Source organism: Astatotilapia calliptera, chromosome 3 (genome assembly GCF_964374335.1).
Source record: "Astatotilapia calliptera chromosome 3, fAstCal68.1, whole genome shotgun sequence".
In the NCBI taxonomy this organism is placed as follows: domain Eukaryota; kingdom Metazoa; phylum Chordata; class Actinopteri; order Cichliformes; family Cichlidae; genus Astatotilapia; species Astatotilapia calliptera.
Window position 1 is genome coordinate 58,017,700 of NC_137424.1, and position 26,658 is coordinate 58,044,357.

The 26,658-nt window shown below is 38.1% G+C and overlaps 1 pseudogene across 1 annotated transcript; it reads right to left on the reverse strand.

Annotated features, from left to right (window-relative positions):
- Positions 1 to 387: 387 nt before the first annotated feature.
- Positions 388 to 11,451, reverse strand: LOC113017219 (NLR family CARD domain-containing protein 3-like; annotated as a pseudogene). The gene is made up of 10 exons (XR_013906261.1): positions 10,982 to 11,451; positions 9,805 to 9,886; positions 8,241 to 8,315; positions 7,280 to 7,363; positions 6,336 to 6,544; positions 4,151 to 5,939; positions 3,810 to 3,983; positions 3,318 to 3,491; positions 2,661 to 2,707; positions 388 to 1,791 (listed from the first exon to the last, which is right to left on the reverse strand). The product of XR_013906261.1 is annotated as an NLR family CARD domain-containing protein 3-like (transcript).
- Between the last annotated feature and the right edge of the window lie 15,207 nt (positions 11,452 to 26,658).

The window sequence follows — 26,658 nt, forward strand, 5'->3', positions numbered from 1 at the left end:
ACAACTGCAGAGCACTTATCCTTACATTGGCAAAAACCTTGGAATAGTGGATTCTTCACAGAGGTCAAAGACCAATTGATACCCTGATTTTTGTCATTGCAGTTCACCTTAGCCATTTCTGGAGATCAGGACTGTCCGTTCTTTGGTTGGGCATCCTGGGTGCATCTTCTCCACTAGCAGCTGGTTAATTTGTGCTGCCAGGTGCTGTTAGCTTCTTAGCTAGTATGTGTGAATCTTGTCAGGGTCTGGTGCTATATCGTAGAGCTTGTATTTTATTATATCACCTTTGTAACAATGAACTGAATAAAACAGCTAGACAAGGAAGTCAGAGAAACCAAGTGTTAATCAGTCCAACAATAGGAAAGAAAAATCCATCACAAACAAGCATGCAGTTCAAAGTTCCTTTATTATCTGATAGTATCACTGTCCCAGGGTGTAGTTTGTGGCCCAGGATGCCATGACCTGATGGGAGAGTTGTGTATGGGGCGCTGAACGAAGCAGATCCTCAAGCAGGAAACCAAAACACTGTAAAGAAAACATTCACTAACCTGCAACACTGTGGTCGTCAGGCTGTTTAGTATTGCAATCACTTACAGAAAAAGAATAAAAAGCTGCATTTAACAGAGGGACCGTATCCTGATTCTTTTTGGTCACAAGTCATCATTTCTACTCAGTGAGGCATGGTCATCAGAGAAGAGCAAAACATTCAAACCTAATAAAATAACTCAAATATAAGCAATGGATGTAAAAATAATAATAAATACAAACAGCTCTGGATCTCAAATCTGAAAACAGTTCGACGGCACAGTTAAACAGTTAATGAGTGTCTACACTTCTACACCACAACACTTTGGCTAAAAACTATTGTTGCACTGCTGAAAGCTCACCAGCTGTTGATTGGCTTCACTTAAACTATGCTTTTGTAAAGTAAAGATCCTGCAATAATACAAAGAACATGGAGAAAACCTCAACAGTCAGATGAAGCTGTTTGAGCAAGCCAGTTGCTCACAACGGGAAACTCCCTTTTAAACAGAAAAAAACCTTTGGAAGAACCTGGCTCAGGGAGGGGCGGCCATCTGCCACAGGTGTTTGGGGATTGTGTATTTTTCTTATGTTATTTTACGATGTAGCATTTTATTTCGAGATGTTGGCAACTCCATGCTGTACATAAAGAATTCAATGAGAAACTCCAGTTTTGACCATTTTGGTGCCAAATGTCTTCACCATTGGTGGTTTGCTTGAGTGCAGTTCTGATTTTTTTTTTAATGTTACCTAACAAAACAGTGCAGAGGAATGAGTGTGAAGTGCAACAGCAGGGTAGAGAACATCAGTGAAGGTTGATTTGAAGGTGTGGAGGTGAACGAGACTGCCAGAGGAAATTCTGTAAAAGGACAAAATTTTGTCCTCCGAATCCAGATACACCCCGACACGACTGGAGCGCAAACACTGAGAAGATACACAGACCTTCTCTTTGTTGTGCTGAACAAAACAACCATCATCAGAGCAAATCAGACACCAAGACTTGTTGTTTTGTCCCAGCTTGCAGGCATCAACATCCCCTTTCCTGCCAATGCTTCTGTATGTTAACCCAACGCAGAAGGGCTCTGACACCTCCATCTCAAAGTAACAGCGTCCTTTTAGTCCCTGTTTACACAGAACCTGCTGACAGCAATCAAACCTCTCTGTATGATCAGGATATGGCTGCTCCTCCTCCACCCACCTTTCTGTTCCCTTCAGAGAGCAGCAGGTTCTTGTGAGCTGTGCTGGAGTTCAGACTGAGCTCACAGGCATCTGGAGGTAAGAAAACACTTTATTCACAAATAGCACTGATTTCTAAGGTCAATCATCTAAAGCGGTTTTCAAAAAATTTAATTTCACACCTTCACTTTTAGGGGATGTGGGTTAGAATATTCTTTTCTTTTCTCTTCTACATTTCTTGAACTCATCAGTAAACAGTCACAGTGACAGGTTTCGTGTCTGAATGTTACCTGTGCAAGTAGCACAGGTAACATTCAGACATGAAAGCAACAAGTTGAAAACCCGCTAATGCCCAAAGCCACTGGACATTTGCATTTTCTTATGTACCTTTGTCAGGTAAATCCTAAACAGTTCAGACCTGACCAGAGTAATTAATATTAATAATTTAATCTTTCTATTTTTATTATTTTTATTTTCTGGTAAATGATCTAATTTACATAAAGAAAACCCAGTCAGGCAAATGATGAACACATTATTATATTTATTCATAAATTTATTAAAGAAATTATACAGTTTTACATTTCTGTGAGGGTCACATTTACTTCAATTTCAAGGATTAGCAGTTAAATGAAATATAAAATTAGTTTCAATCAGAGGAGTATGGGCACTCCTACAAGCTTATTAGGCATGTAGATTTTTTTAAACTGTGCAAAAACTGTGATGCAAACAATGAAGTAGAAAACCTCCTATTTTTTTTGTTTTTTTGTTTATTTTTTATATCCATAAAATGTTGATGGTAGGAACTTCTTTTTAAATAATCTACAAAATAGAGAAAACATAGATGACTAATTTCAAACTTCTGAGTGGTATGATATTATTGGTTATTAAGTAAATAAATATCCTGTTTGCACTTTCTTACTTGATCACAGCTTTCAGTCAAAAGCATTTTCACAGGTACTCACATTTCTTGAATCCTGGTTTCATCCGGTGATGTCCACCATGTTCAAAACTGAAAAAATATAGTTGAGAATTAGATGAAGCATATTAGCAATAGCCAAAATTTATAGATGCCATTTATAGCCTAAAACAAAAATGTTTTCATTGTTGCTTTTGACATTAATAATAATAATAATAATAATAATAATAATAATAAAAAAACATGCAGTTTTGCTATAGCTCAATAGTATTATATTTAGTTCTGTAGAAAATCAAAAAGATGGCACTCTTTGATCATGATCTGGAACGCTTATGAGAAAGGTCAGTGAAATAGCTGTGCACTGACAGGTGTTAAACCACAAAAACCACAAGTTCTAATAAGCTGCTTGCCTTTTTTCCCAGTGAGCCACAAGAGGCAATTATGAGCATATGTGTCTTTATAAGGTAGATACAGATGTCAAAGATAAAATAGTGAGCAGTGTGTGCGTGTTGTTTCTGAGCAATATTTCTTTTAAAAACACAATGTTTAAGGGTCAAAAATAAATTTCCAGTTTGACCCGCTAACCTGCCCACCTACATTAACGAGCCATACAAACATAGGTTCCGAGATTTCCTTTTTTCTCTTTGGTATTTGGGGGCTGTTTCTGAAACAGTGGATGACACAGGGCCAGAATTAAAATTACTTGAGTTGGCTGAGGTTGTATTTTGGATCATCCTTCAGCTCAGAGAGCTTCTTTTTCCCAACTCCTCCTGGATGGTTATAGCTCAGGTCCAGCTCTTTGAGATGAGAAGGATTAGCCTTAATGGATGTGGCCAAAAACCCACAGCCTTTTTCTGTCACCAGACAACCAGATAACCTGAGAAAACAATGTTTGGTATATATCAATGCAGGTTTTAAAAGTTATTTTAGAACTACATCAGCAGTAGTAAAATTGAAAGCATAAATTACAAGCACAAGAAAATTATGTGGATTGAGATGGGGGTTATAGTATTTCTCAAAACAAAATAAATAAAAAGATTTTACATTAACAGATGTTGGTTTTCAAAAATTTAGACAGAAAAACCTTAAACTGTCCAAAGAACATTTTCTGTGGACAGAGTTGAGTTGTAACTTGCAGCTGGTTTGGTGGGTTGTCCATCTATTTGTAAAATGGCACGGTATTTTAAACATGTACCTCAAAGTTTTCAGTCTGCAGCACTGATTCGACAGTCCTTTACACAGCAGCTCTACTCCTGAATCTTTCAGGTCATTGTTGCTCAGGTCCAGATGTCGTAGAGGTGAGAAGGGGAAGGTGAGACCAAAGGCCAGATGCTCAACCCACTCTTCAGTCACTTTACAGTCTGCTAGTCTAAAAGGGGTAATAAGGTTTTTTATTTAAATAGAAATGAAGAATAAGTATGTAATTGCCACTGGGGGCAGATAGGATTTGTACCTTTCTTTTTGTATTATATCCTGTTCAACAGTATTGTTGATTCAGCTTTAAAGATGAACAAATAACAATGAAATAAAACTTACAAGGCTTTTCCGCTGCTCCTCACTGCTGGTATCAGCCTCCGTCTGCCCTCCTCTGATGTGTTGTAACTCTTCAAGTCCAAGACTTCCAGATCATTCTTCGATACCTGCAGCATGTAGGCCAGTGCAGAGCAGTGCAGGGGAGTCAACTCTGTTTTTGAACGATCTGACAGTGCGAGATATTCCTGAATCTCATCTTTGACTTTGTGATCTCTCATCTCGACCATAGTCTGGAAAAGGTTGATGCAGCTGTCTGGAGAGAGGTTCTTCCTTCGCATAGACTTGAGGTAAGTCAAGATTTTCTTTTCAGTATCTTGACTTTGATCTGGTGAAGGCAGCAGACCATGAAGGACTCTGCGATTTGGTTCAACCAGGAGGCCAAGAAGGAATCTCAGGAAGAAGTCCAGGTGACCATTTTTCTTCTCCAGCACTTTGTCAACCATCATCTTTAAAAGATCAAGTAACGTATGTTCTTGGCTCTTTAGATCGAGGAAGCTGCTGAGCTCTCTGGTATCATTATTTATGAAACAGTCATAGATGTGGAGAGCTGCAAAGAACTCCTGCAGAGTCAGATGTACAAAGAAGAAGACCTTTTTCTGGGAAATGATTTCTTCTTCACGAAGTACTGTGGTGCAAAATCCAGAGTACATGGAGGCTTCTTTAATGTCAATGCCAAAGTCTTCCAGGTCTTCCTCATAGAAGATGAGGTTGCTCTTCAGCAGCTGCTCAAATGCAAGCTTGCCGAGTTTCAGAAGAAATTCTTTGTGTGTTTTCAGAAGCTTCTCTTTGTTTGTCTCAACCTTCTTGTCATATTTTCTGTTTCTACGCTTTGTTTGTGCAAACAGGAAGTGTGACATCATCTTTGTAAGAGTTTGAGGAATTGCAGTTTCAACATCTCCTCCAAAGACTTCCTGGAATAACACTGCAGAAATCCAGCAGAAGATCGGGATCTGACACATGATGTCGAGACTCTGTGAAGACTGAATATGTTTAATGATCCTGTCAGCAAGATCTGGATCGTGACTAAATCTCTTCCTGAAGTATTCAGCTTTTTGAGGATCATTGAAACCTCTTATCTCTGTCACCATGTCAACATGCTCAGCAGGGATCTGATTGGCTGCTACTGGACGGGAAGTAATCCAGAGGTTTGCATCAGGAAGAAGGTTACCCTGGATGATGTTTGCTAGGAGATCCCTCACAGGTGCTGCTTCCTTGACAGATGTTATAGTCTTAATGCCTTCAAAGTCCAGCTGAAACCTGCTTTCATCCAGACCGTCCAGGATCAGAACAAGCTTGGTTTTGGTATAATCCACTGAATCTTTGAGTTCACACAGTATGGGATGAAATAAAGTCAGGAGCTCATGTAGGCTTTTCTCACCTGTAATCAAATTCAGCTCTCTGAAAGCAAGACTGAAAACAAAGTCAAGATCCTGGTTTGCCTTCTCTTCGGCCCAGTCAAGAATGAATTTCTGCACAGAAAATGATTTGCCAATTCCTGCGACGCCCTTCGTCACAACTGTTCTGTGAGGTTTGTCTTGATCAGGCAACGGTTTCAACACATCATTTAGGTTGATTATTTGCTGTTCTGAAGTGTGTCTTATCCGTTTATGTTCGAGCAGCCTGACTTCATGCTCTTCACGTGACCTTTCACTCTCTCCAGTGGTTATGTGAAGCTCTGTGTAGATGTTGTTCAGTGAACTCGGCTTGTCACCATTACCTTCAGAGACTGAGGAATATTTCTCTTTCATTGCTTCTTTTAATTTCTTCTTTGCCTCTAAAAGATGAATTTTACCTGTAATGCAGTGAAACGCATCAAAGATGCTCAGGTGGTTAATACCAGATCGCTTTAATTTGGTCAGAGAAAAATGCACGATAAGAAATTCCTGACCTGATTTGGGGACTTCCATTTTTCATTTTAAGTACTGGTTTGCAGATTGCTTTAAATGAGCAATAAGGTATAAAAGTTCTTTATAAATGCACCCAACTTAGCAAAACCCTGATACTCTTGCACTTAATGCATGTTTTCAGAATATAACTGCTTTTAAGCTCCCTAACAAACTTAACTTTATCATTAAAAGTTAAATTTAATAAATGATTCCAACACTGACTCACTCTTGTCTGTAGCAAGTTTTTTTTTTCTTTTTTTGCAGTAGTAGAGATAGTAGTGATCTTAAGTATGTAAGCTTACCTGTGTCTCCCTCCTTGTCTTTCTCTTGTTTTAATGTTTTTCTGGATTTCTTCGCACACTGAGGACAAGGACAGTCTGCTGGTGACACAGACTCATCCAGGTCTGAGCTGAGACACAGTTTGCAGCACCAGTGTTCACAGCTGAGCTGAACTGGATTCTTCATAACATCTTTGCAAACTGGACAGGTGGATGGCTTCTCAGTTACTGGTCTGTAGGAGGGTTTACAAATTAGACCTTAATTTAATTACTATAGCACAATAATGGATATTTTTTCTCTTTTTTTCCATAACAATAAGTTGTCTGCATAGATTCTCAGTCATCCAGGTCATGGTAGTCTAAGACACGATCCCTGGTGGACCTGAGGTTAGGTAATTGATTGGAGCTTCATGTATAGAAGCTTTTTAATCTCTTCAAGCCTTTTAAAATACGGTTTTGCAGTGCGGTAGCTGAGTAACTGTAGTCCAAATACTCTTTTTTTAAAGCAGGATACACATACTCCAGCACACAGGTCATTTGAACAGGCAATTCTGCATTAAGTCAGTCAGAAGCACTGTGTCAGCAGACCATCAGTGTTCAAAACCTTCAGAATCTTGGAGGTAATATGATCAAACCCTGCTGCCTGGGTACATGATTAACACTCATCCCCTACTTGTCCTTCCTCAGTCATCATCGTTTGCCAGAACTTGCCTCCAAAAGTCCCCGATCCATGGCCTTCACAAACTGCTCTCCCACCTGGGTTACCCAATTTGAATCACTTCTGATCACCTGGTACTACTGCTGGAGATCCTTAAGGTTTGCTTTTAACTGCCTCACAGGGACAAATGCCCTGACTATGTTCATGACTATAATTATGATAGAAAGACCCATGTTCACAAATTGTCACAAATGGTTCAAAACTCAACTATTTCAAACCACAGTTCAAAATTTAGGATTTCTGTTTTAACCTTTCATCTTTAAAGCTGACTGGCTCGAACTTGGATCTGTTGCTCCTGAGGGACATCTTGCTAGGAGCAGTACTCATCTGTGAACTAGAGGGAAAGAAAGTTTTATGAGATCAAAACTTGTTAGAAGTTACTGTCACTCTTTAAAGAAATCTTCCTGGGAGCTGCAGATCTAGACGCCGTAGACTGTGAACTAGGCAAAGAATAATCTATTTACGGACTGACATTGACATTACTTAATTAGTTTTGTTTGTCAGGACTTTCAATATAATAGCACAAATGGAACATTTACGATCTTACTTAGAGTAACTTTTCAGAAAACAGTTTAGCATCAATTTCAGCAGTAAGGAATAACAAGACATTTCAGTTGAAGGAGAGATGTTTTTTTATCACTTTATTTTTCTCCTCTTACTGAAACTTCAACTTTAAATAGGATTGTCTGTTTTATAAGCTCTCTTAACCCTCTCAGGCTCAAATTAAGTTTTTGTTGCAAATGCACAACCAAGTCCTGCAGTGGTACTTCTGAGTTAAAAAAAGTAAAAAAACCCATAAAATATGTATGTGGGGTAATCAGGTTGTTAGTTTTTAACTGTTGCAAATCGGCAACGCCTGCCTTGAGAGGGTTAATCAGCTTTAACAGCATGACCCAACAGCAAACTGACTATTTCTCAAAACACAATAAACAACATCTGTCTTACACAACACAATAATAATTAAAAAAATCTTGATCAGAATTTTAAGGACTGATGCTTTTTCAGACTGTTTCTCTTAATTAAGATTAAATTACTGAAGACCAAAATGACCAAAGTTAAACATGTGAAATAACAAAGAAGAACAGACAATGTAAGAACTAATTTTTGTTAGTGACACTGTTCTCTCTCTCTCTCTCCCCCTCTCTCTCTCGCCCTGTGTGTGTGTGTGTGTGTGTGTGTGTGTGTGTGTCCCCTATACGGGTCATTTTTACCTGGCTTCAGTCTCACTGGATGACTGTCTGAATGTAGATCGCTTCCTTTTCTCCTCATCCATTTTTGCTGCTGATCTGAACAAACATAACAGTCATTGGAGATAAGAATGTAACACATACAGCGATACCTCAGTTTTTGGCTAAAGTGTTGACTCATAGTCGGTCTCACCAACTGAGCAAATATGCAACTACTGGCATTTATCTAGTCCATCACTTGTTTTGTTTGTTCGTTTTGTTGTGGTTTTGTGGGATTTATGAATTTTATTTAGCTGATTTAGAGGTTTGACCTTTGTGAATTCAACAGTGTAAATAATCAACCTGTATTCAATTCAACTTTATTAATATCAATCAAAATAGCCGTCACCTCGGGGCACTCTATATTGTAAGGTAGTCCCTACAATAATAAAAATACAAATGGAGAAAAACCCAGCAATCATATGACCCTCTGTGAGCAAGCGCTTTGGTGACAGTGGTAAGGAAAAACTCCCTTTTAACAGGAAGAAACCAGGCTCAGGGCGGGGCGGCCATCTACTGTGACCAGTTGCCTCGAAGTGAGGCCAAAACCTATGCTGCATCCTTCGGAGGACCCAGCCTTCCCGGTCTATGTGGGCTTGGTCCTCGAAGACCGAAAAGGCTGGAAGTTCGAGGCTATGAAATGGGATGGTCTAGCATTCAGATTTGCATCACCGCTGTCTCTGTGAAGTTTAAAAAACTCAGCTGTCTGCTCCTTGCTATCTAAACTATAACAGGACATTGGAGTAAATTCTCTACCATCTCACACTTCTGATTAATCAGTTTTCTTTTTGACGTTTATTCAGCTGTGTGAAAACTCTAACTTTAGTCTCAGCCAAACCAATTTACTCAGGATCAAATAAAACACTGAAAAAAGCCAAACAATAAAGTTTTTAAGTTATCTGAATGACTCATAAATCACGTTCAACCTGAGAAGCGAAAGACCGTGGGGGTCTGAAAACTAGTCCACTATTCTCGCCGGCTTTAGTAAGCCTTGAACCCCGGCTAGCTGGTGGTAACACACGTCTCCAAAAACATCAGAGGCACTTTAACAAATATGTGATGTCTTGATAAACCAAGCAGATATTTGAAGTTTACACAGCTACATTGTTGCCTAAAAATATCTTAAAAGTTTATTTTGTGACCGAGAAAGAGTAATAAGAGTAATAGCTGTCGCCATTGTTGGAAAACTGGAATCGGCTGGGATATGGTGGGACATGAGAGATACCCCTGATCCATCCTTCAAATCTAGGGAAGGAGGACGCATGTGCTGGCTACATGTGGAGAAGTCTACGAATTTGGACAGCCTTCGTCGCGTCCCTTGTCCTTTGTCCCTCTTTGGGGGGAAACTCCCACTGGGTTTAAATCTGGGACTCTCCACCCGTTGACCTTAGAACTGAAGAAGCTTCTCGGATGAGAGGTGAAACGTCTTCAAGCAACTTAAAGAAGTTCAGACGCTTTTCTTTCCAAGCTCCTTTGACTACTGCACGGAAACCCCAAACTGGTACTGGTGAAGGCTGACTGATATAGAAAGGAAAACAATGTTACACACCCCTTATATTATCACTGCAGCTGTCTGATTTCACAAACACACCCAGGGACAGCACATAAAATCAATGGTAGAAGTCTCCACTCTGTAAAACAAAGAAGGAAAGAAAAGGGTCCATTTATAAAACATATTTTATCCAGGACAAATTCTGCAATTGCATCATTGTAAATTTGCAGTTCATCATAAACATTTTCAATAGTCAATGTTTGGCCTCATATTGGAATAAATCCTTTTCAATATAAAAAAAACAGAAACAAAACAACAGAAATAGTTACAGTAAGGTACATGTGAATTAAAGTATTGCCAAAGTTGGTGTAGATCTCTGATAGTGTATTCATGTGAGTAAATGATTAAGCAACAGCACCGCTGTAAAGTTCATGATTTCCTTTTTATGACCTGCTCCAAACAAAGATAATATGTGTCCCTGTACCTTTAGCTAGTTAAAATGTAACTAAATCAACACAACCAGTACACAATTTAGTCACACTTTCTCATTTAAAGGTTTTTCTTTACTTTTAATACTTTCTACACTGTGGATAAAACTGAAGACATCACATGAAGCAAGATGGAAAATGGAATTATGTACCATAGAAAAAATTGATGAACTTGATTGATGAACTTAGTTATTTCACACTTTCTTGATTACTACATAATTCCATATGTTTTAATAGTTTTGGTGCCTTCAGTGAGAATCTACAATGTAAATAGTCATGAAAATAGAGAGAAAAAAATGAAAATCTGTGTCCAAAGGTTTGACTGGTAGTGTATAAATGAATATATATATATATATATATATATATATATATATATATATATATAAATGAAAGAATGATTGACTTCAGCTATCAGTAGCTTTAAAGGTGGACCGTCTTGTTCCTGTAACTCGAGGATCTGTGTAAATCAGTTTCTCTGCAGATTAAAGTGAAATGAATGTTATTGTTCATTCTCGGTGTCCTTTGTTCTAGTAGCTGCAGTCACCGCGGTGTAGAACAGACTGAGCAGCAGCTGAGAATCAAGTACAGCAGTATTTCTACATTTCTACCCCAAACTTGTGGTGCTTTTTTCAGTGTTAGTCGTGTACAGCTTTGAACATGAAACGTTTTCCCCCAGCAGAGAATCTACGCTACATTTAAAACATGTGGCTCCTGCCTGCTTGGATTATTGCACATAAACAGCTTACCTCTCGGTTTGTTGTTGAGAGGAGCCCATTCAGCGACAGGTTGCTTCTCCCAAAGTCAAGAACCAACAGACTTAAAAACTCCTTTGTTCCCCCACGCCATCAGGGGACAAAGGAGGGCGGGAACAACTAAGCTGTAGTGCTTTTTTACACTGTGCAATATTTGCAATATTTTTTCTTATATTCGACTGTGCAACAGACTCACTCAAATGTGCAATCCTATGTATCCATATGATATATTCTGTATTTATATATATGTACAAGTGTATATATGGTATATTTATTTTATATCCTTACCATCATTCCCCTTATTGTATCTGTAACATGCAACTTCTGTCGGTGCTACTGGAAACGGAATTTCCTGGAGGAACCCACCCAGTGATTAATAAAGTTCCATCTAATCTAATCGAAAACCCGCTTCTTTCTCCCAGTTAGATCAGAAACTTCGGCGATTTCCGTGCTTTAATTTCCCTCCTCCTAGTCCGTAAAACGCAGCATTGCACTCGATTGACCAGATTTATTACCGAGCATGGAAAGAGGAGCCAAAGTCCTTAAATGAAGAATTGCCACACCTGAAACGATCCCTCAGCGCAAGATGAAATACAGTCAAAACGAATTTGGACAAAATGGAATTATTTTATAAAAACAAACATTGACAGTTACAGTCTGTTTTTAATTTTTTTAAGTTTCACTTTCGTTTTTATGCTCCTTTTCTGTCAGCTCAATTGCTGTAATTTGGAGCATTAGAGCCAGCAATCGAAATTCGGTTTGTTGTTTCAGGACAAACTGCCACAGCTGCTCATCTGTCTACAAAATGCCTTGTTTAGATGAGTTAGTGAAATCCTACTTCATAGTACGTTTTTCCAACAAGAAAAGAAATTATTTCTCTTTTAGCACATACCATACCATACCAACTTTATTTCTAAAGCACTTTAACATAAAACCAGAGTTTCACAAAGTGCTGTACATGTTAATAGCATACGTAAAGAAAATTAAAATGAGATACGATAAAATAAATAGATACAATAATTGTGCTGATCAGTATAAAGACTTTGAAAAGAAAAACTGCAGAAAGATGCATCTTGGAAGAGTGGATTTGTACAAAATGAAAAGTCTGGTAATAGACAGATGCAAGTTTATCGATAATGAGGATCGTTAAACTCTCAGACAATAAAGAGAATGTTTGTTGCATCACAGACATGATCGTATGTTTTACTAACTAAACACAGCATGTTGTGGAGGGCATATCAGTTTGTCTTGAAACAATTTTACTGCACAAAGCAAAGGATTTTTGGAAAGTGCATTCACCCCTTTAATTTGTCCATACTGTAAATTATTTTTGCAGCAGTGATCCAACTGGGAAAAACTGACCAAAAGCAACAGCGATTTCTTTCAAACTTCCTTTTTGTCAGGGTCCCTGTGCCTACCCGGTCGGCTCAGTACGGCTACATATGTTTTGTATTCCTTTTTTTATTTTTTTCCTGCTCTCTCCTTTCCCCTCTTTCCCTCCTCCCTCTGCCTGGGCGGAGCTTACCTGCGGGCTCCTGCCCTTGGCCCACGCACCTGTGGCTCATCACGAGTGATCCAGCTCCTTTATAAGACGGCAGCCCTGTGTTTCTCGTCGCTGGACCGTTGCCGACCCTCGTCAGTGTAACCCCAGCTCAATGACTTCAGAAGTGTTTCATAGCGATTTACCTAACTACCCATTCGTGTCTCTGTGTACAGATTCCCTGGACCTACCCCTGTGTTACCCGAGTGCGTGGAGTGTGAGGAGGAGTGGACGGAGAGTGTGCGTGTCTTTCCCGTTCGTGTGTGGACCCCCGGAGCCCGGCTTTCCCCTCACTTTTGTAAATAATCACCTGGTGCATCATAATAAAGACTCTTGTGCTTTCAAGACCTAGAGCCTGCGCGTGAGTCCGTTCAGTCCCGTTGTGACACTTTTTTTTTTTAACCGTTTGGTGGAACTGGCGATAAAAGGAAAAAAGGATTGTTTTCTGGAGAAAACATTAACTCAACAAAAGGTTAGTAGGTTCTTATTATGTTCTAGAAAACTAAGCTATTTTCTAGATTACTTCTAAACTGATATCAACATTTTACAGTAGAATCTTTAGTCGTGGAACAGCCTTGTGTCACCCATGAAACATCTATGTCACCAGAAGCAAACATAATTTTATTTATTTATTAAGTTTTATTGTAAAAACGATCTCTTAATCACAGCAAATGCTTACTTCCATTGTTATGACAGCATACATGACCAAACAGTGATGATGCCTCATTGCCTGTTATTTGTCAAAGGTGTATTTAAACAAATCAACTTGTGTTCACGAGATTTTTGGTAAACTTCAGAGATGTGAAATCCTTTGAGATTTTCAGTAGCAGCACCTTTGCTATCAGTTTCAAAATCCTGCACCACTTTGTTCTTGAGTTTTTGTGTTTACAGAATTGGATTTCCACTCAGCCCACCCACCTGCCCGCAGTGTGGGGTGAAATACCCCTTAATAATAATAATAATTATAATAATACGACTAACACCACCCTGAATTTATACCCTTTCTTTTAAGTCCCAAACATCTCTTTGAAATTAGTTACTGGGCCTCATATTACATGTATGTACCCAGCATTTCCGTGTTGTTGCTTCATTTCTGAATAAATTCACTAGATGCAGACCACTGTGTGTTTTACATTTTCCTCTGTTCTTCATAATTCAGTTCTTGCTTTAACTTCGACTACTTTTTTTTGTTTTCAGTGACAACTGGACCAGCAGTTCGTTAACTCCATCTGAGTAAAATGGCACTAACTTGTACGATACCTGCTATAGACTCTGCACTATGTGTTGATCAGTATAATGACACTGAAAAGAAAAACAGGGCTACAACGAAAAACTGGTGCAGACAGCTGCATCTTGAAAGAGTGGAGTTGAACAAAATGAAAAGTCTGGTAATGGACAGATGCAGGTTTATCCATAATGAGGATGGTTAAAACAGGCAATAAAGAGGATGTTTGTTGCATCACAGACATGATAGGATGTTTCACTAATTCATCTAGACACGGCATGTTGTGGAGGGCATAGCAGTTTGTCTTGAAACAACTTTAATCTCGAAATTTTGACTTTATTCTCTTTTTTGGGGGGGGGGGCTTAATAATCGGCCATAGTACACTGTAAATGGTTTTAGTAAATTTAACAGTATTTTTACAGGAATATGTATGTATAAGATACTCTAAGATGTTTTTACATTATTTTACTGCACAAAGCAAAGGATTGTGGGAGAGTGTACATTCACTGCTGTAATTTGTCTGTACTGTAAATTATTTTGCAGCAGTGATCCAACGCAGGAAAAACTGACCAATAACAACAGATTTCTTTCAAACTTCTTTTTTTAAAAAAAAGTTTGGTGGAACCAACAGTAAAAGGAAAAAAGGATTATTTTCTGGAGAAAACATTAACTCAAAAGGTTAGTAGACTCTTATTATGTTTTAGAAAACGAAGCTATTTTCTAGAATCATTTACTTCTAAGCTGATTTCAACTTTTCACAGTAAACACTAAAGTAGTGTATAGTGGAGTAGTGCATTGTCATACACTGGTCATAGCTTACATTTGTTATTGAGACCATCAAATGTTTAAATAATAGTTTTTGGCCTCATTCTCTTCTGAAATTTTTTTTTTTTTTTTTTAATGCCGTATTCCTACATGATGCTATAAAATATTTATATTTATAATTTTATATTAAGAAACAGAAACTAGCAGGAGTTGTGCAAGTGCAAGTGGCAAGGGAGGAGTTATGTAAGCATATTTTATATTTTCAAAAGCATCTTTTTTTTTTTTTTTTCCCTTCAAGCTTTTAGCCGACTCATCATTAGTGAGGTGTTCACTGGAGCCTTTTGTGGCTGGACAGGGTTGGGAGCTCGATAAGCTAACATGACTGAATTAACTGAAGTAAACTGAAACTAATGACAAATCAAAAGTGCATCTGTGTTCTTTGCATAATAAGTGTAGATGCTTTCTGCAAAAATGTAATTTGTCAAATAACTTTCATTAATTTCTGAATAAATTCACTAGATGCAGACCACTGTGTGTTTTACATTTTCTTCTGTTCTTCATAATTCAGTTCTTGCTTTAACTTCGACCTCTTTTTCTGTTTTCAGTGAAAACTGGACCAACACGTTTCTTAAGCACCATAAGCCTTTAGCAGTTCATTAATGTCACTGACTTGCTCGATACCTGCTATAGACTCTGCACACATGGAAGCCAATCAGAGATCATACACTGTTAAACTTCCAACATCTGAGTTCATTATTAGCTGTTGAGGTTAAGCATTCAGTCAACACAGAAACACTGGGGAGGATGTTTTCTGTACTCTGTAAGGACCAGCGATGGATGTGGGGCTGAAGCCTTTAGGTTTATATTGTTAAAAAGTAATTATGAGAGAATTTGTTTCAGGTCGTTTTTCAGAGTAACATGAAAGTAACATAATGAATAATGTAACAAATTAACTTTTAGTAAACTACTGCATTACTTCTAAGAAAGGTGTTCTGTGTAATATGTTTATTTATTTCTCGAGTAATAACCTCAACAGCGGTAAGCACAGATAATTTTGTTGATAATGAGAACGCACTGCTCATTAAGTTTTAAAATTACATTTTAAAAGTCAAATGAACAAAATGTGTGTCAAAACAAGCATTTAGCTCGATTTCAACTTCTCTGGTCTCTGCAGTAACCTCTTTGTGGTGTATTTTTTTCCACTTTAACAGTCAAATATTAACCACAGGCACTAAAACTGTGTCCTTTACATCTGCTTCCTCTCTATTTTATGGCCTCACAGAGAGTAGTAGTAACATGTGGTGTAGCTTACTGATGGCCACTTTAACATGAATTCAAATTGAAATTTCCACAAGTCATAATAGCTAAACCCAGAGATTTAAATTCTTTTACAATCAAGGCCTGTGAGCACCAGTCAATTTACATGAAAGTAAATGAAGTGTAAAATATAACTGTGCACAGTTTGTAGATTTTCTGTGAGTTCCTTATTTTTTTCATTTCTTAGCAGTCATATAATGCTTATTTTCTTTGTCACTTATTTGTGTATTTACTGTGTAAATGTTTGTAATAGATAAGTCAGGGCAAGTTTGTTGACGGTGTAAGCCTCATTTATTCTCCAGGTTTCAGTACTGTTGTTTACTGTGGCTTGATTTTCTGTAGAAAGTGTAATGAAGAAAACTTCTGTTATGAAACAGCACATTCCTCATTTCAAAAGCGCAAATTAAAAAAATTATACAATTCATTTTTTTAAATTTATTTTTTAGAAAATAACATAATTAAATACAGAAATAAGACTGAGACTTTGCAGAGCTCTGCACAGAATCCAACATGAGCTCGGTTAGCACCAAAGAAAAAACCCTTGATATGGGCCCCCTGTTATGCTTCTATGTTCCTGTTTAAACTTGCCCTGTTTTCATTTCCTTTCCTTTCTTTTCACTTCATTTCAACATGTCTGAACACAAACGTTTTTTCTTTATTTCTAATTTCTCTTTTCTGTCATTCTTGCACACCCTTAAATCATTGCCGCACAGCAGAATGGCTGATTTTAGGTGGACATGGTTTTACAGTAAACTTTGTGCAGAATATTAACAAAACTATTAAATTTAGAAAAAACTGAAAAGAGGAAGTAAAAATAAAACCGTGCAGGGGAAAGAAGCTGTGGGGCCCAGTGCAAGAGGACCCCGATGTGAAACGTGAAGTAAAACTAAGGTGATTTTTTTAAGGTGAAATGCACAGAAAATTCTCAAAGTTATTGATAATTTTTTTAAATTCTTCACAGAGAAATTCCTTGTGATGAAAGTTTTTAGAGTTTGACCTGGGTCAGATTATTCTGGTTACACTGGCCCACAGTTGGGCCCCCATCCAGGAAGCAAGAAAGAAAACTTCTTTTTTTTTTTAAGGCACCAGGATTATATTTCCTTAAATATTCAGTTTTAAAACCAATTGGAGGACAGAATTTAGCAGTCTGTTACTAAACTGTCCAGACTGTCTGCCAGACTCAGCTGAGTTTCTGGTAAAACTTCTAGAATCAATGAAACAAGAAAATGAAAGAGGAATAAGACACCGACCTGCCTCCTTTAAGGAAAAAACACACCATAAAAATGTAGTTAATTTCTGAGTTACTGTTCAACAAGATTGAATGACGGCTGACCCAGAGGCTGCAGCAGCACATGTGCTCAGACTGCTTCATTTTCAGTTTTGAGATGTGATGGTTGCTTTTATTTTCCAGTGAGGCGGAAAAGGTTTGAGAAGCAGCATTTCAGAGGGAGTTAACCTTAAACACACTTTTATTCTAAAAGAACGAAACAGTTTAAACAATGTCAGAGGAGGTCTTCATTTTTATGGCAATGACTCACTGACAAGAAAACTTAATTTGAATAAAATATTTTGTGCGAACACTCGCTTTGGAAACTGCACATTTACAGCTGGCAAGTTCACAAATGTTGCACGAAATTTGGCAAAGTACGAAACAGTAATTATAGCTACAGGTAAAACTAGTTTTTGGTTAATGAAAATATCTAAAAGATGTTTGCAGCAGTATGTGTTTATATGATGATTTTATATTTAATTTTTACAGTGAAAAAGATCATCTGTAATTAAATATTAATAGCATTTACCATTATGTCCTCTCTCCTTTCCCTGCCAGTGTACTGAGCTGTACAACACGGCCTGTGGCTGTAATCTGGGGGAGTAAAACGTGACTAAATAATACAACAACTGCCATATGTGTGCACACGCATGGAAGGTCAGACACAGCATCCCATTAAGCTGCACAAATTTTGTTGTAATTAGAGCTTTTGAGGTGAGTATTCGGGTTGCAGGACTTATTCTGGCACAGCTCCATACTGAAATATCTTGATGGTTGACCGCGTGCTGAACTGAAATACACTGCATGTGTCAACGTGCTCTGTGTGACTCTGACAAAGTATTTGTGGGAAATATTTTTTAAGCATTTTTTTTTTAGTTAACTGAACAGCAACATGACAAAGACACAAAACACACCCCTAACATGCACCAACAAGAATAAACTGCCTTCAAGTTTTAAGATCAGCTTCTAAAAGTTGTAAAAGTGTACTTACGTCTTCAACAAGAGGCCTTCAGCTTGAGCTTTGTGGCTTTTCAAAGCGCGGTAATTTCTGCTTATCTCACATGAACACATTAACTGACATTTCCTTCTTCATGTTCAGTTTTTTTACTGTCTAAACTTTTCAGAGATCCTGCCGCACAGTGGACAAAGGGTTAACGGGTAATGTCACTGCTGAGACTCATAGCTAATCAAAAATCTTGGATTACAAAGATGATGTAATCTTGGTAGTTTGTAAAAAGTCTTCATATTGAAAAAACACACTAGGAATATCATAAAGATTTATTGACCTTTGATTTTTTTTTAAACATTAAAACCAGTTTGTTACTTTTTGTTCAAACGCCAGTTTGGTTCCTATTGACGATGCAAATCTCCTTAAAATAGTTCAAATGAAAAGATCTCGGTGCTTATTTAATCTTGTTCTTGTTCAAATCTAAGAATCTGAGGACTTTTCTCATAGATGTAAACATTTACAGTTGCTGGCCCCTTCATTAGGCACACCTTGCTGGTACATCCATGATGTGAATCTCCCGTTCCAGTAAATACTCTACTGGATTTAAATCTGGTGACAGTAGAAGCTGTTTGGGTACAGCGAGCTCATTGTCATGTTCAAGAAAGCACTTTGAGATAATTTGAGCTTTGTGACATGGTTTTTTATCCTGCTGGAAATAGCCGTCAGAAGATGGCAGTGCTGTGGTCATAAAGGGATGGACATGGACGCAAAGCGTGTGGAAATATCCCCCACACCATTACTATAGCCTGAGACGGTTAAACAAAGCAGGCTGGATCCATGCGTTCATCTTCTTTACACCAAATTCTGACCATCTCAAAGTTGTAGCAGGAACCTCTACTGTGCAGTTTTGGTGATGCCTCAGTTTCTTGCTCTTATTTGAGAGAAGCAGCACACATGGTTTCCTGCTGCCGTAGCACATTTGATTGAAGGTTCAACATTAAGTGATTATTTGAGTTACTACCGCCTTCTGTTAAGCTCGAAGCAGTCTGCCCATTCTCCTTTGACCTCTGACATCAACAAAGGTGTTTTCTCTGCTGCACATGGGATAGTTTGTCCTTTTTCAGACCCTAGATTCCCATTAAAATCACTTCAGTCATCTATCTTCCTCATTCCGATGCTCACTTTGAACTTCAGCAGAATAAATGCACTGATTTTCTGCCTTGTGATTGGCTGATTAAATGTTTGATTTAGGAAGCAGTTGAACAGGGGTCCGAACAAAGTGAACAGCAAGCACAGACGCCAGAATCGTGTCTACATGGCCACCAGGATGCTCAGGGGGAGCCCGGCTTCATAATGCCTACATGTCTATGGAGCCAGGGGTCTACACACAAATTACAAATTATCTGAACTCGCTGAATTTTTGGCTGATTTTACAGAACTTTAGTTTATCACAAATATTAAAGTGTAGGCTATGGTTACGTTTCATATTTTAATGTGGACTTTAATACCAAAATGTTTATTTTTGTTGATAATTAGAGCTGCAGTTAGAAAGTGGAAGCTATGGACATTTGATGAAGAAGTGATTGATCTAAATGATAAATGACACATGAACTGGATTCATATTAACCACTGAAAGAAGCTCAAACCTGAGCTGGAGTGAAACTCTGTTTATGTGTGCATGTGTGAAGCACGTGCTCATATGGGTGGTTAGTGTAAACAGTGAAGTTCACAGAAAGGTGAGGTCATTAGAATAGAATAGAATAGAATAGAATAGAATAGAATAGACTAGAACAGAATTCAACTTTATTGTCATTGCACATGTCACAGGTACAGGGCAATGAAATGCAGTTTGCATCCATCCAGAAGTGCTTTAGCCATGATACAGATATATTACAATATATATTAGCAATAATATAGATATGAAATGGGTCTGTTATGGTATGTTATAATGTACATGGTATGAAGTATGTTATGAATATGTGTAACAGAGTTAGAAAATAGCTTAATGAATTTCCTCAAAATTGATGTGCTTTGTGAATAGTTGGAGCCACCTGGTGGACAAACACAGCAACTGCAACTGTTAAGGTTCCAAATTGCTGCACAGCGCATGCCTCAGCAAAGGAAAAAAACTCCCAAGCTGGTGGTAGGTGCTAGTGAGCGATACTGTTGTCAATTTTGTAATTGTATTAATGAAAACACCCTCATAGTGGTAATTGTCAACATGTATTTTGATTGTAAGCAGTACTAGCATGTATCCCGAAAGTTACAGGCATTTTGATGCATGGGTAGTAACTTTATTCACGAGTAGCATTTTTAGTTAGCATGCTAAGCTAATACTCGTTAGCTAGTCGGGTGCTTTTTGACTTGCACTCAGCTCTAATGCTTCTCTATGAGATTGTGATTGTTCTAATTCTTTTTAACAGAACTGAATGTTGCAGTTGCTTTGCAGATTGTTAATGAAGACTGTGTGCTGTTTTCTTTGTACCAGGTAGGCGCTGTTAAGTATAAGTTTTAATCGATGCTGTTGTATAGGAAAAAAAATGATGAACAATGATGATTGTTTTATAATAGAAAAGCTGTTTTTATATGTTATTGTTGTTGTTGGTTAGGAAAAAGGAGAAAAATAAATAAATAATATTGCTACTATACGATCACAAGTTTGGTTTCAGCTAGAACTTTTAAAAGAAAGATTTTGTTGATGTTGTGTTGTATAAATATATCTTAGTCATTTGTTAAGTGTTATGTTTGGAAAAGGAAAAAGGAAAAAAAACTCCCAAGCTGGTGAACTGAATGTTGCAGTTGCTTTGCAGATTGTTAATGAAGACTGTGTGCTGTTTTCTTTGTACCAGTTGCCAGAATAAAGAGGGAGCCCAGAGTAAGGGCAAGTCCAGCGTTGCAGTGCCGTCCTTTCTACATGAGCATATCACACCACTTGCACAATAGACTCTCAGAACAGCAACAGCTACATATGAATATATGACTATAAGTATGTACAGGCTATGAACAGGATATAAATATGAAAAACTATACAGAAATATGAGATATACAGCTATACAGAAATGTGAACTATGCAAGTAATAAACAGCTGTAGAATTAAAATTATTGTATTTTACAGAATGATTATTTATACAGAATTATACAGTAGTGCAGTTAAGATAAGCAAGATATGTGGATAATTTCTACATTACTTCTCTGACTATCAAAGGGTTTGTGTCGGTGCTTCCTCATTCAGCTGGAGTCAGTGTGGAGAGAAAGTACACAGAGAGGTAAACTGGTAAACACACTGAGGAGATTTAAGCCAACTACACACTTCATATCTAACCAGGTCTTCCCATTAACCTCTGGCCTATCCAGAGGTTCAGTCAATGAGCTCGTCAATAGCTTCAATGCTAAAATGTTAAATGTAATGGACACTATTGCTCCCATTAAGGTGAAGGTTATCTCTGGAAGGAAGAAGTCTCCAAAACTCCATGGAGACTCCTCCTGTGTCAGTGGCAGCTGAACTTCATTCAACCATGGCCTGCAATGACTTTGCCAAATTCTTCACTGAAAAAATCCAAAAGATTAGACAAGCAATTGGTACATCAACAGCAGATCCAGGATATGTACTGTGTCCACCAAAAAACTGTTTAAACACCATGAAACAGTTTCACCCTATTAACAGCAAAGACCTGGAGGACATCTTTAGTCAACTGAACTCCTCCTCCTGCTGTTTAGATGTCCTGCCAACAAGTTTTTTCAAAAAGGTCTCAAAGACTTTGGAGTCAGACCTGTTACAGATCGTCAACTTTTCCTTAATGTCAGGTGTGTTTTTAGAACAACTAAAAACTGCTGTAATTAAACCTTAATTACAAAAAAATTTAACCTATACTGAAAAAGGACAATCTTGACAAGACACAAATGAACAACTACAGGCCGATCTCAAATCTCCCATTTTAAGTAAGATCATTGAAAAAGCAGTTTCTCAACAGCTCAGTTACTTCTTAAAACAGAATAATTGCTACGATGCCTTCCAGTCAGGTTTTAGACAGAACCACAGCACTGAAACCGCTCTGACAAAAGTGTTTAATGACATATGTCTGAACTCAGACAGTGGAAAAATGTCAGTCCTAGTTTTACTGGATCTCAGTGCAGCATTTGATACAGTTGACCACAACATATTACTCAAACGACTGGAGAACTGGGCAGGTCTTTCAGGAACTGTACTAAACTGGTTCAAACATACTTAGAAAACAGGAAATACTTTGTATCAATAGGTAACTTCACATCTGAGCAGACAAGTATCACATGTGGAGTTCCCCAAGGTTCCATCTTGGGACCCCCTCTGTTTAACATTTACATGCTCCCACTGGCACAGATTATAAAGAACAACAAAATAAACTATCACAGCTATGCAGATGACACACAAATATATATCACAATGGCACCAGGAGCCCGAGGCCCTGTACAGGCTCTTGGTAAATGCATTGAGGAAATTAATGACTGGTTGTGCCAAAATTTTCTCCAGCTAAACAAAAACAAAACTAAGGTAATAGTCTTTGGTGCCAAAGAAAAACGATTACAGGTCACCAGAGAACTTCAATCTATACATCTAAAAACCACAAACCAGGCGAGAAATTTGGGTGTAGTGATGGATGCAGACCTAAACTTAGAAAAACACATTAAGACAATAACAAAGTCAGCTTACTATCACCTCAAGAATATTTCAAGGATAAAAGATCTGATGTCTCAACAGGACCTGGAAAAACTAGTCCATGCATTCATCTTTAGTAGGCTTGATTACTGTAACAGCATCTTTACAGGTCTACCTAAAAAATCAGTCAGACAACTACAGCTCATTCAGAACTCTGCTGCTCGAGTCCTCACTAAGACCAAAAAAGTGGACCACATCAGTCCAGCTCTGAGGTCCTTACACTGGCTGCCTGTCCGTCAGAGGATAGACTTTAAAGTTCTGATGCTGGCCTATAAAGCTCTGAATGGTTTAGGACCAAAATACATCAGTGACCTCCTGACCCAGTATGAACCTTCCAGATCCCTCAGGTCATCTGGATCCGGTCTTTTATCAGTTCCCAGAGTCAGAACCAGACATGGAGAAGCTGCATTCAGCTTTTATGCTCCTTATATCTGGAACAAACTCCCAGAAAGCCTCAGATCAGCTGAAACACTCAGTTTATTTAAATCCAGGTTGAAGACTCACCTGTTCTCAGCTGCATTTGAATAAAGCACCAAATCCACACTTTTAAGCTTAAATTTCAAAACTAACATTTTTTAATCAATTTTAAATCATGATTTTTATTTGTTTTTGTTAAATTGTAAATGGTAAATGGCCTGTATTTATATAGTGCTTTACTAGTCCCTAAGGACCCCAAAGCGCTTTACATATCCAGTCATCCACCCATTCACACACACATTCACACACAGGTGATGGCAAGCTACATTGTAGCCACAGCCACCCTGGGGCGCACTGACAGAGGCAAGGCTGCTGGACACTGGCGCCATCGGGCCCTCTGACCACCACCAGTACGCAACGGGTGAAGTGTCTTGCCCAAGGACACAACGACCGAGACTGTCCAAGCTGGGGCTCGAACCAGCAACCTTCCGATTACAAGGCGAACTCCCAACTCTTGAACCACGATTGTTCTTTAATGTCTCTATAAAGCACTTTGAATCACCTTGTTGTTGAATTGTGCTATATAAATAAACTTGCCTTCATATTCTGTCAGTGAGTCATATGAAGTTGGGATTTACAGTATTTCAGTTATTTCACTGTATCACTCACCTTATTGATTTGCTTTCTGATTTGCTGAGGCAAGGTTTTAAAATACCTTCTGGATAATTAGAATATTATTTAAAACACTCTATAAACTCACTGAAATACAGGAAAATAAGATTCCTGTGGCTAAGTATACATCTGATGTGTACAAGTGTGTGTGTCCAATCTGCTCTCTTGTGAGTAGGGCTGTATCGATTTAGGACTGTTACTGTGTTTATATCTTTTTGTAAAATCCATTCACCTGCTCTCATTTGCTGTTTGGTGGTTGTTGAAACAGTTATGTGAGCTTTAACCTGAGACTCTGGCATTTTTGGTAAAATACATTTATATTAAAAAATTGATTCAGAATTTAACAAATAAATATCACATTATTCAAACTAAAATCATTTTGAATCAGGAAAATTTTTTTTTTTCAACCCAAGCCTACTGTGTCTTTGTAAAAAGACTTTACAAAGACTGTGTCTTTGTAAAAACTGGTAAGTGAGAACTATGTTTACATAAACATGGCTGCAGAGTCTTACTCCGCATAAAAGCAGGTTTTTCATTTAAAAAAATGATTATGAATAAAGTGAAATCTGAGTAAATCTTGCTCACAGCAAAAAGTCATTGTTAGATTGATGCTGTTTGATTCTCAGGTAAAGTAACGATTTCCTGCAGGCTGAGCATTATACGTGCTAGAAGCTCTTTGTTCATGTGCTCAGGCAGTATTTAATAATGGAAAAGCGTAATTTGAGTTCCTGCAGATTGTAAAACAAGATCAAAGGTTTAGTTTTTGTGTCCTGGAGGAAAAATTGGAGATTTTTTTTTACTAAACAAAATGCCAGAAAAAAGAATCCAGCTGGAATCACACCGGAATCATCAGTGACTTCACTTTATTTATTTTCAGGTTTAGTAAGAGTGAATCTTTCCATTTTAATTATTTTTTATCATTATGGTGTGGCCCTTTTAAAATGATGACGTGTGTTAGCTAGTTCTCATAATCCAAGTATGTAGAGCTTATGTTTGATTATTGTGTCTTTGCAGCAGTTAGCTGAATTACATGGATGGACATAGAAGTGGGTTTCAGGCAGTCCAACTACAGGATTGAAAAACTCGTCACAAATGAACACATGGGTCAAGTTTCCTTCATTATCTGAAGATGGTAAACTTGAGTAACATATGCACGTTACTTAGTGCATTGAATGTAGCTCAATCTCAAGCTAAATTAAAAACCAGCAAATGCTCAAACTCACAGCTTCTCTTTCAGGTAATCTGTGGAAGTGTCCCAGTGTGGTATAGGTAAAAAAAAAAAAAATCTATCAGTGGCAAAAATGGGCATTTACTGAGAGCAGGTCTGTCGGCAAGTCACCTCATTCATTTTTCTATGTTTAGCTCATCATGAAGGAAGCTCAGTGGTTTCAATTCACCATTTAAATGTGCCTTTTAAAGCAATGACTCTTCTCACCGTATATTTACCCAGATAAAACAAAATGAACGCCCGGAGAGATGTTTGTCCAGTCATTGAACCCACTCATCTCTGTTACCATGTCAATGTAGTCTGCAGAGGTCTGATTGGCTGCCGCTGGACAGGAAGTAATCCAGAGGTTTGCTTCAGGAAGATGAGGTTTAGTAGGAGATTACTCACAGGTGTTACTTCCTTAACAGATGTTATAGTCTTAATGCCTTCAAAGTCCAGCTGAAACCTGCTTTCATCCAGACCGTCCAGGATCAGAACAATCTTGGTTTTGGTATAATCCACTGAATCTTTGAGTTCAGACAGTGTGGGTGAAATAAAGTCAGGAGCTTGTGTAGGCTTTTCTCACCTGTAATCAAATTCAGCTCTTTGACAGAAAGGCTGAAAACAAAGTCAACATCCTGGTTTGCCTTCTCTTCGGCCCAGTCAAGAATGAATTTCTGCACAAAAAAATATTTTCCGTTTCCTTCAACACCCTGTCACAACTGTGAAGTCTGTCTTGGCCCGGCAAAGGTGTCTACACATGGTTTAGGTTGATTATTTGTTGTTTTGATGATTGACAGCTTTTCATTTTTTGTTCTGGTAGCCTGAACACATTTTCTACACTTTCCCTCTCTCCAGTGGTTGTATGAAGCTCTGTATAGATGCTGTTCAGGGAACTTGTGTTGTCACCATTGCTTTCATAGACGGATGAAAATTTCTTTTTCATTGCTTCTTTTAGTTTCATCTGTACCTTCAAAAGTGGGATGTTATCTGTAACAATAAAATACAACATGTAAATGTAAAAATTACTCAGGTGGTTAAAATCAGACTTTAGTTTGGTCATGGAAACAATTGGTAAAACCCCAAATCCCCAAAGCAATCATCACTGTTTCACTGCTAACAACAAAAAAGAAACTGAAAAGATTCAGAGCACCAAACTGTCTTTTTACAAGAAAATCAAAAAAACTCAACATGTGTTGGCAGCTGAGTGTCAAAACATGTTACAGAGATTTTTAGCTCATGACAAACAGAAGACTCGACACACACAGTGTTGCAGTACTGCAAGAGTTTATTTAGAGCTTTCTGCACATTTTTATTTGCGCACTTTCCAGCTGCCTGTTCTTGTTCAAATTGCCGGCTCTCCGGTCACGTCCCCTGATCCTGTTAAATTAGGCCAGGCCTGATGAAATTATGGCCATCAACTGTTCTGGTCAGCCTAACACCACACTCTGAACCCACTGCTCCACCCCTCCCCTGCAGCTGAGCAACAAAACAAAATGTTCAAATGTTTCCCTCTGTATTACCAGCATGTTTTGCAGTAGCAGCAACAGGTACAGTCTATGTAAACTTACTAGTATCTCGCTCTGTGTCTCTCTCATGTTTTGGTATTTTCCAGG